This window comes from Hemitrygon akajei, chromosome 28, assembly GCF_048418815.1.
Source record: "Hemitrygon akajei chromosome 28, sHemAka1.3, whole genome shotgun sequence".
Lineage (NCBI taxonomy): Eukaryota > Metazoa > Chordata > Chondrichthyes > Myliobatiformes > Dasyatidae > Hemitrygon > Hemitrygon akajei.
The window spans coordinates 26,146,260-26,155,428 of record NC_133151.1 but is presented as its reverse complement, the minus strand read 5'-3'; the positions used below and the strand labels follow the sequence as shown (position 1 = coordinate 26,155,428).

General features: G+C 43.9%; 1 non-coding gene across 1 annotated transcript; it reads right to left on the bottom strand.

The window, feature by feature from the left end:
• Positions 1–396: 396 nt before the first annotated feature.
• Positions 397–468, bottom strand: trnad-guc (transfer RNA aspartic acid (anticodon GUC)). Its single transcript has one exon. It is a non-coding gene; the product is annotated as a tRNA-Asp (tRNA).
• Positions 469–9,169: the final 8,701 nt, after the last annotated feature.

The window sequence follows — 9,169 nt, the reverse complement described above, 5'->3', positions numbered from 1 at the left end:
CCTGGAGTCATTATGCGTACCAAAACGGATGAGGATGCAAATGAAGAGTTCTAGGGTGAAAGTGAATGTTGGTCAGTTGCTTTGCTAACGTGGTGGGGCCATGAGGGAGTTGATGTCTGACAACAAAACCCACGGTTTAGTGTGGTGTGGTCGGGGTTATGGACTCAGTCGTTGAGTGCAACAACGAACGGTGCGGGATACACTCTCCCAGGGAGATTCAAAGAAACAGTCGCAACGCAACGTTTGCTTTCTTCTTGGGAGACTCTACCGTTTTGCACTCAGACTAACAAGAGATATTCCACCTTCCCATTGTCCAATGAACTGATCACTTCAATGCCAAATTATTTGTTCAATTTTTTTTTGCCTTTTTTAGAAGAAGAGCTGTAAAATCATCGTCTCCCCGTCGGGGAATTGAACCCCGGTCTCCCGCGTGACAGGCGGGGATACTAACCACTATACTAACGAGGAACCACTGCTGGTTGATCATGACAAAAACATGAAAGAGCACAAGAGAGTGAACAGAATTACCTTGATGTTTGTTGACTGCATTATTGCAGTTAGTTTCTTCTTGTCCTTCCCACAGAAGTGTCTCAGTTTCCTCCAGCTTTTCAGTCACCGATTGTTTTGAAGGTTTAGCGAAAGGAACTTTCATTTGAACCTAACGTCGTGTTGTTCAACAGATCATTTATATATTCTGGTTTTATAATGCGACAGGCAAGAAGCGATGTAGACTTCTTCGAATTCTGAAGGCATCAATCTCACTTCATTCCGATTCCGATCGAATTACTGGGAGTTTTGTTTCTCCGGTTTGTCGGAAGATGGAGACCATCACTGGACATAACAGGAATTGCACCAGGGTGGGGAGTCAGAGTGACAAACCGAGTTCAGACAGCAGGTCGAGCCACAGTCATGCACCAGTAGAGATGGTTCACTACCCAATACGTGCAGAATCATGGAACAGTGGTGATATAATGGTGAACAATTCATAGTAAACAATTCATAGAACTCGATCTCTGCAGGCTTCTATCGGCCGAGTGGTCTAACCCAGCTTATTAGTGTACGACGCCCAGAAATTGTTTAAGTCCATGACTGAGAGCAACATTCTTATCCATCCTGGCCAGGCCAGACGATGAAGGATGGATTTACTGTCTTTCACTTTTTCTCGATGAACCGACCCGTGAAATTTCCTGCTCTTACTCTAACCCAGACTGCCGCAACAAAGTAGAACACATGACAACATGTCGGATGATGTGTTCACTCTGAGTGTGTCAGTCTACTCACCAATCCCTCTGTCTATTTATACCCTGTGGGATCCCTATCCACATCCTCTGTCCATTACACGGTTAAATTAAACCCTTTATTGTGATTGACAAATGTAAATTAGAATCACAGAATCGTGCCACCGATTCAGCACGAAAGGCATCTGAAACAGGCCTTTCGACCCATCACGTCCATGCTGACATTCAGGAACTAATCTCACCAGAGTGAAAAAAACTGTTCACTTCTCAGCAATTGCCTTCAGCACCTTGATTGTCGAGGTGCTTTCCCAGACAATTCTCTAATGTTGTGAGTGTACCTGCCTCCACCTGCCACAAAGGCATGGGTTCCAGTTTCCAAACAGCATCTTCATGAAGTTCCTAATCGGATTCTGTTTAGGTTTACACACGTCAGTACAGTTTACTAGTATTCTGATAAGGCCCCGCTAATTTCATATGATATTCAAATATCTCTATCACCATCCTCATGGCTCCATAGTCCCCTTTGTTCAACTGTAATACTGACACTTCCGGTTTTCCCTTCTCCCTCTCAAATTGTAGATAAAAAGTATCATATTATGTCAGTAACTTCTAATGGCTCCTTTACCTCGAGTTCCCTTATTAAATCCGATTCATTACACAACACTAAATTCAGAATTGACTTCTCTCTGGTAGGCTCCATTACACTAAGAATCCAACTCGGAGCACTTCACAAACTCCCTTCCTTGGGGCCCAGTATCAACCTGAGTTTCCCAGTCTCGCTGCATGTTGAAACTCCCCATTACAACAGTAGTTGCGACATGCTAATTTTAGCTTTTGATTCAACTTCCACCCAAACCTCCCTGTTCCTGCCTTCACCGGCAAGAGGAATTGGAAGCACACAGTATGCTATAATAAATAGTATGTTATATTAAACAACATATACAACAGGACAGTAACTATAACATGGAAAATAAACATTAGTGCAATTGTTTCTCTGCGCGCGCGCGCGCGCGCGTGTGTGTGTGTGTGTGTGTGTGTGTGTGTGTGTGTGTGTGTTTGTGTGTGTGTGTGAGACCAGGAAGAATCTGAAGGACTGAAGGACAATGAGAGACTGCAGAGACAGAGGTAGTGATCGGTCAGTGTCGTTGGTCTCCGTTCAGAGATGAATAATTATCCAACAAAAATGATGAAATGTACTTGTAGCTGCTATGTGACAAAGCTCTACCGGCCTGTTTACACCCGAGACGCTGCTGAGGTAATGCTAAATATTTTTGATGTATTTGTCTCCAATCGCCCCAATATTTACAACAGAGACAATGTTATTGAATTAAAGTGTTTGCTCAAACATCTGTAACTAAGAAATTTAGTGAGGTTTATAACTGTATCTCTGGAGACAGATCCTCTGTATAAATCAGGGCCGTTTGGAATGCATCGGCTATCTGCTGGGCTGTGAATACAGGAGCAAAAGAAATCACAGATTCACAATGAAATGGTGTATCCACTCATCCGGCGGATTCGAGAAATTTTCTCTCCTTGTATTGCAGCGTTTGGAATTCCCGGTAAGCTGCAGTGTCAGCTGCCGTGGGTGGATGTTGAAGTTTAATTCCAATGTTGTGATTGATCCTGCCGCTGCCTTAAATTCTCACGTTCCAGTGCCGGTATTTCGCATTTCAGGAATGGATTGGAAACACCGGGACTATAGATTCAGAGACTTCTATCTAAAAATAAACCGCCTCAGGAAATCAGCGAATCGGCCAATTTCTGTGGGTCTGAACGGGTCAGGCAGCGTTTTGCCAGCGGTTTGTGATTGATAATGAGATGTTCGACTCTCTGGTTTTTGTCTTGTAGTAGCTGCACTACATTTGCAAATATGTTGTTTATACAGCCCGCGGAGTTTATGCCAATTGGCCGTCTGCATTTGAATGTGAGTGATTGTCTACTTAGGAGCAAGAATCAAACCATCGATTGCACTAACACTTGAGCAAATGTGAGGAGTTCGGTGTTGCAAAACGAAACTGTTGTGGATTTTTAGTAAATTGTCTGCGATATGAATGAATATAAAGCAGATGATGGACAACACAATGAAGTCGATGCTGAGTCAATTAACACAACAGACGTGGTGCTTCATAGTTATCGATACAGTGAAATGTTTTATATAATATCTACATCTTGCACCGTTACAGACATTTGACTACGGCACCGAGTTTGAATTCATCTCCCCTGCTTCACTGAGATGGATTCAGTGGGAGGCTGTGAGGTTATGTCAGATTCCACTGTATCTGTTGGAATCGCTCAATGTTCTGTTGTAAATTCCGTGAGGTGGCAAATGCTGGAATAGGAAACAAACTCGGGGAATGTTGGAAACACTGAGACCCAAGCAGCTTGTATGGAACGAGAAACCAGTTCACACCAGTGGCAGCGGAATCTCTGAGATCGGTTCTGATCAGAGATACTTTGGTTGTTTTTCCACATATTATGTTTTGCCTGAATGAGAGTTTCCAGCATTTCCTGATTTTGTTCCGTCCTTCGGCTGTTCTGTCGCTGACAGGGATCGCCATGGAAGTTGATAATTGTCTAATGGAAAAATCCTGCCATTAGATTTATTCATTTCATTCAGACGAGACACGAAGGGCGCCGGTAGAAAATGTTCCATCCAGTATTGTCCCTGAGGAGGTTGTAGCTTTAGCTTTAGATTAGTTTTAGCTTTCCGCTGCCACTTCACATTTCGGTCATCAGTAAGGAATCCATATTCAGATCACTTGACTTTATTTTACTGTGTAAACTCCTCTCTGTCTCCGCCAGCTTTGCACCCTCTTTCGACCCTCCCACCGCTAAATGCAACAATAAAGTGAAAATATTACAGGATCCCCTTAAACTGCTTCATTCGCTTCTGCTCAGTATTTTCACAACTTGTGACTTCCTGTCTCACTTCCAGCGAACTTGGTGGCGATTGTGATCCTGTCCCGGGGAAAGTGCGGTCTCTCTAAATGTGTCACTCGCTACCTGGTGGGAATGGCAGCGGCCGATTTCCTGGTCGTTATCTCCGATCCGCTGCTGAGGTGGACTCTTCGGATTTATTTTCCCCGATCATTCCTGCATATCACCCCTGTGTGCAGACTCAGTTTATAGTTGGTTGCTGCGAGCACTGCGGCCTCAGTCTGGCTGACTGTCGCTTTCACCGTCGATCGATATCTGGCCTTTTGCTGTGAGAAGCTGAAAACAAAATATTGCACCGAGAAAACGGCGGCTGTGGTTATCGGGACAGTTAGTGTGCTGGCCTGTTTGCTGACTGTCCCCTGAGTCTTCGTATACGGGCCTAAAAAAGTAATTGATGGTGTTCCCTGGTATTGAGTTTTTACACCGAGCTTCACAAACTCTCCCTCATGGGCGGCATTTCACATAATTGACCGCGTTTTAACCCCTTGTGTCCCATTCATTCTGATTTTGCTATCCAATATTCTGATTGTCAGGCGGATTCTAGCGGCCAGTCGAGCCCGCAGGGGGCTCCGGGGACAAAAGAGTGGAGAGAATGACAAGGACTGGGAGATGGAGAACCGACGCAAATCCATCGTTTTGCTCTTCAGCATAACCGGTAGTTTCATATCGTTGTGGGGAACACGGGTGGTATTTTCTATCTATAGACGGATTTCAATGAGTTTTGGTTATTCTGTCACGGATTCCCGTTACATCACAAAACACACAGCGGGCATGCTGAGGGCTCTCAGTTCCTGCACCAACACGTGTATTTACGCCCTGACTCAGAGCAAATTCCGAGAGGAACTGAAGAATGCGGAGAAATACCCACTGAATCGGATCTTAAAATTTATGAACGGTGAGAAATAAATGCTGAAAAGTATTACAACTCAGCTGCCTTCATTCTCCCTATTCTTTCCCCCCACTTGTGGGTAAATGGAAACAATGTGATGAAAAGATGAACAAAATAAACATCAGATAATCTGTATTCGCTCGAAATAAAAAATTACAAATAGAGTGAGATCCTGATGAAGTGTCTTGCCTCAAAACTTCGAATGATTACACTTTTCCTCATGCAAAATGCTGGAGGAACTCAGCAGGCCAGACATCATCTATGGAAAAGAATAAACCGTCGACGTTTCGGGCCGAATCCCTTCATCAGAGTCCTGTCAACAGTTTACTCTTTCCTATTCTGTGTGTGTTGCCTTAGATTTACAAAACGGCTGTATACAGCTGATCCCGACGGCATCACTGGCCTCACCAACCAGGAGAAATCCCCTTTGCACAACATGTCCCGCCCTGTTAAATTGAAGATTGAGTTGAATCTGTTACACCTGCTTCCCAGTTCTGACAAAACTGCCTGATCTTGGAGTGTATTTTCGTCTTTTATTAACAAATCCTGCTTCTGTCATAACCCGTCCTTTCCAGCACACTCTTTTCCTCCTCCTTCTCTACCTGTAGGATCTTCTTGTTAATGCCAACTTGAAATATCTTCCTGCAAGGGAATTTTCCTTTTTTATCATTGAAGACAAAGTACCGTTACGTTCACTTGTCTCTCTGTTAGAGATAGAGAGATAGAGAAAGTGAGCACAAAGAGGAGAGAGCGCGTTGGTTGAGGGCGGGAAGGAGAGAGCGAATCAGACATCGCGATGAAAGGGCGGCGGGAGGGTGAGCTCCAGAAGGAAACATTGCGAGCGGGAGACCAAGTGAGCAGGAAGAGAGAGATGTAGAGAGAGAGATACTGAGAGCGAATGAGACATCGCGAATAATCGCGAGGAAAAGACAGAATGAGAGACAGGGAGAGGGGGAGGGAGAAAGAGAGTGCAGCGAATGAGACGTCGAGAGAGAGAGAGAGAGAAAACAGGCTGCGTGACATCACCGGACCTGTGTTTCCTCTCCAACACTAAGATCGCCATATTTAGTAGATGACAAGTATTAAGTTGAATTATGTGCAGCTACTGTAGATATTTGTTTTGCTTTCTATATTAAAATCAGACGAGTTCAAACAAAGCGTTTTGTTTCGACACGCGTGCAGGCTCCTTTCTTTGCGGATGCATATGTAAATATCCTGAGTTGAATGAAAAAAAAGAATACAATGAATGAATTTTAAAACAATTTTCATTACAAACAGGATATTAGAGGCACACGATAAACAGGGATGGAACTAAAAACAGAGAAAAGGACCTGGAAAGAGAAGATAGGGAGTTGTGGAGAAAGTTAAGAGGTAGGAACTCTGGGTTTGCACTTTAAAGATTTCTTCAAGTGCCACATGTTTTTAAGGTAAGACATGGTAAGTTCGTACACTTAAATGTGCGTCTAACAATCTGGTGCAGGAGGGAAGGCATCAGGAACACAGATTTTTGGGCTCTCTTCCAGGATAGGTGGGACTGGCGCAAGAAGGATGGGTAAAATTGAAGGGGATCTTCTCAGAGGAATCTTGCTGGAGACAACCTGATGATTTTTATCAAGTGGCATGTGGAGGGGGATCTGTGATACAGAGCTACACGGCAGTAAGAAGCATTGAGCGGAAGGTAGCTATGAGGTGAAACAACCCTAAAAAGAAGTCAAGATGGGGCACGTTAATGAGCACAATGGCACCAGAGGGCCAATGTGAGTTTATTTCAGCGACGGTTTAGAACAGTGAAAGCAAATATACTTAGAGCCCGAATTAGAACATGGCACAGCGATTCATCTATTGCAGAGATCTGGTTGAGAGAAGGACAAGACTGGTGTCTCAACATTCCAGGACTCATACGATTCAGACAGTCCACAGTGAGGTAAAAGAGTTTGTGGATCTATACTGCTGGTCAGGTAGAATGTCACAAGATTGAGGACATCCCAGAGGATCATCCAGTAAGACAATATGAGTGGAACTCAGGAATAAGAAAACCTGATAATTCTAAAAGTTTTCAGATGATTATGGGTAAGGATAAGTATAAGTCTGAACCTGCAGGTGGATGAATAGAAACATAGAAAACCTACAGCACAATAGAGGCCCTTCGGCTCACAAAGTTGTGCCGAACATTTCCCCCTATGTTAGAGGTTACTATATTTACTCACAGCCCTCTATTTTCCGAAACTCCATGCAGCCATCCAAAAGACTCTTAAAAGACCATATTGAAAATCCTCTACAACCGATGCCCGCAGCCCATTCCACGCACTTACCACTCGCTGAGTAAAAAAAAACAACTTACCCCAACCTCTCATCTGTACCTACTTCCCAGCACTTTAAATCTGTGTTCTCTTCTGGTAACAATTTTTATCCTGGAAAAAAAAATTCTCTGACTATTCACACGATCAATGCCGCTCATCATCCTTTACACCTTTATCAGGTCACCTCTCCTCCTCCGTTGCTCCGAACAGAAAAGGCAGAGTTCAATCAACCTGATCTCATAGGGCAAGCTGTCTAATCGAGGGGTCTGACCAGGGTCCTGTATAGCTGCAAAATTACCTCTTGGCTCCGATATTGAATTCCACGATTGATGAAGGCAAATACGCCGTATGCCTTCTTAACCACAGTGTCAACCTGTGCAGCTGCTTTGAGCATCCTATGGAATCGGACCCCAAGATCCCTCTGATCCTCCACAATGCCAGGAGTCTTACAATTAATACTATAGTCTGCCATCATATTTGACCGACCAAAATGAAGCACTTCACACTTATTTGGTTTGAACTCTATCTTCCACTTCTCAGCCAAGTTTTGCATCCTATCATTGTCCCGCTCTACACTCTTACAGCCCTCCACACCATCCACAGCACCCCACATCAACCTTAGTGTCATCAACAAACTTACTAACCCCTCCCTCCACTTTCTCATCTAGGTTATTTATAACAATCACGAAGAGTTAGGGTCTCAGAACAGATCCCTGAGGAGCTCCACTTGTCACAGATCTCCATGCAGAATATGACACGTCTACAACTTCTCTTTCCATTCTGTAGGCAAGCCACTTCTGGATCCACACAGCAAGCTCCCCTTGGATCCCATGCCTTTTACTTTCTCAATAAGCCTTGCATGAGGTACCTTACGAAATGCTTTGCTGAAGCATATACATCTACAGCTCCCTCTTCATCAATCTGTTTAGTCACATCCTCCAAAAATTCAGTCAGGCTCGTAGGGAACGACCTGCCCTTGACAAAGCCATGTTGACTATTCCTAATATTATTATCCCGCTCTAAATGTTTATAAATCCTGCCTCTCAGGATCTTCTCCATCAACTTACCAACCACTAAAGTAGGACTCACTTGTCTATAATTTCTTGGTCTACCTCTCCTCCCTTTCTTGAATAAGGGAACAACATTCGCAACCCTCCAGTCCTCCGGAACCTCTACTGTCCCAATTGATGATGCAAAGAACATTGCCAGAGGCTCAGCAATCTCCTTCCTCACCTCTCACCGTATCCTTGGGTATATCTCATCCGGTCCAGGCGACTTACCCAGTTGATGCTTTCCAGCACATCCACTTTCTTAATATCTACATGCTCAAGCATTTTAATCCGCTGCAAGTCATCACTACAATCACCAAGATCCTTTTCCATAGTGAATACTGAAGCAAATTATTCATTAATTACCTCTGCTATTTCCTCTGGTTCCATACACACTTTCCCAATGTCACACCTGATAGGTCCTATCCTTTCACGTCTTAGCCTCTTGCTCGTCACATTCTTGGGATTTTCATTAATCCATTCCCTTCTGGCTCTCCTAATTTCCTTCTTAATCTCCTTCCTGTTAGCCTTATAATCTTCTAGATATCTAACAATACCTAGCTCTCTGAACCTTTCGCAAGCTTTTCCTTTCTTCTTGACTAGATTTACTACAGCCTTTGTACATCACAGTTCCTGAACCCTACCATAACTTCCCTATCTCATTGAAACGTACCTATGCAGAACACCACACAAATACCCCCTGAACATTTGCCACATTTCTTCCGTATGTAACACTCAAGCTGCTATCTGCCCGGC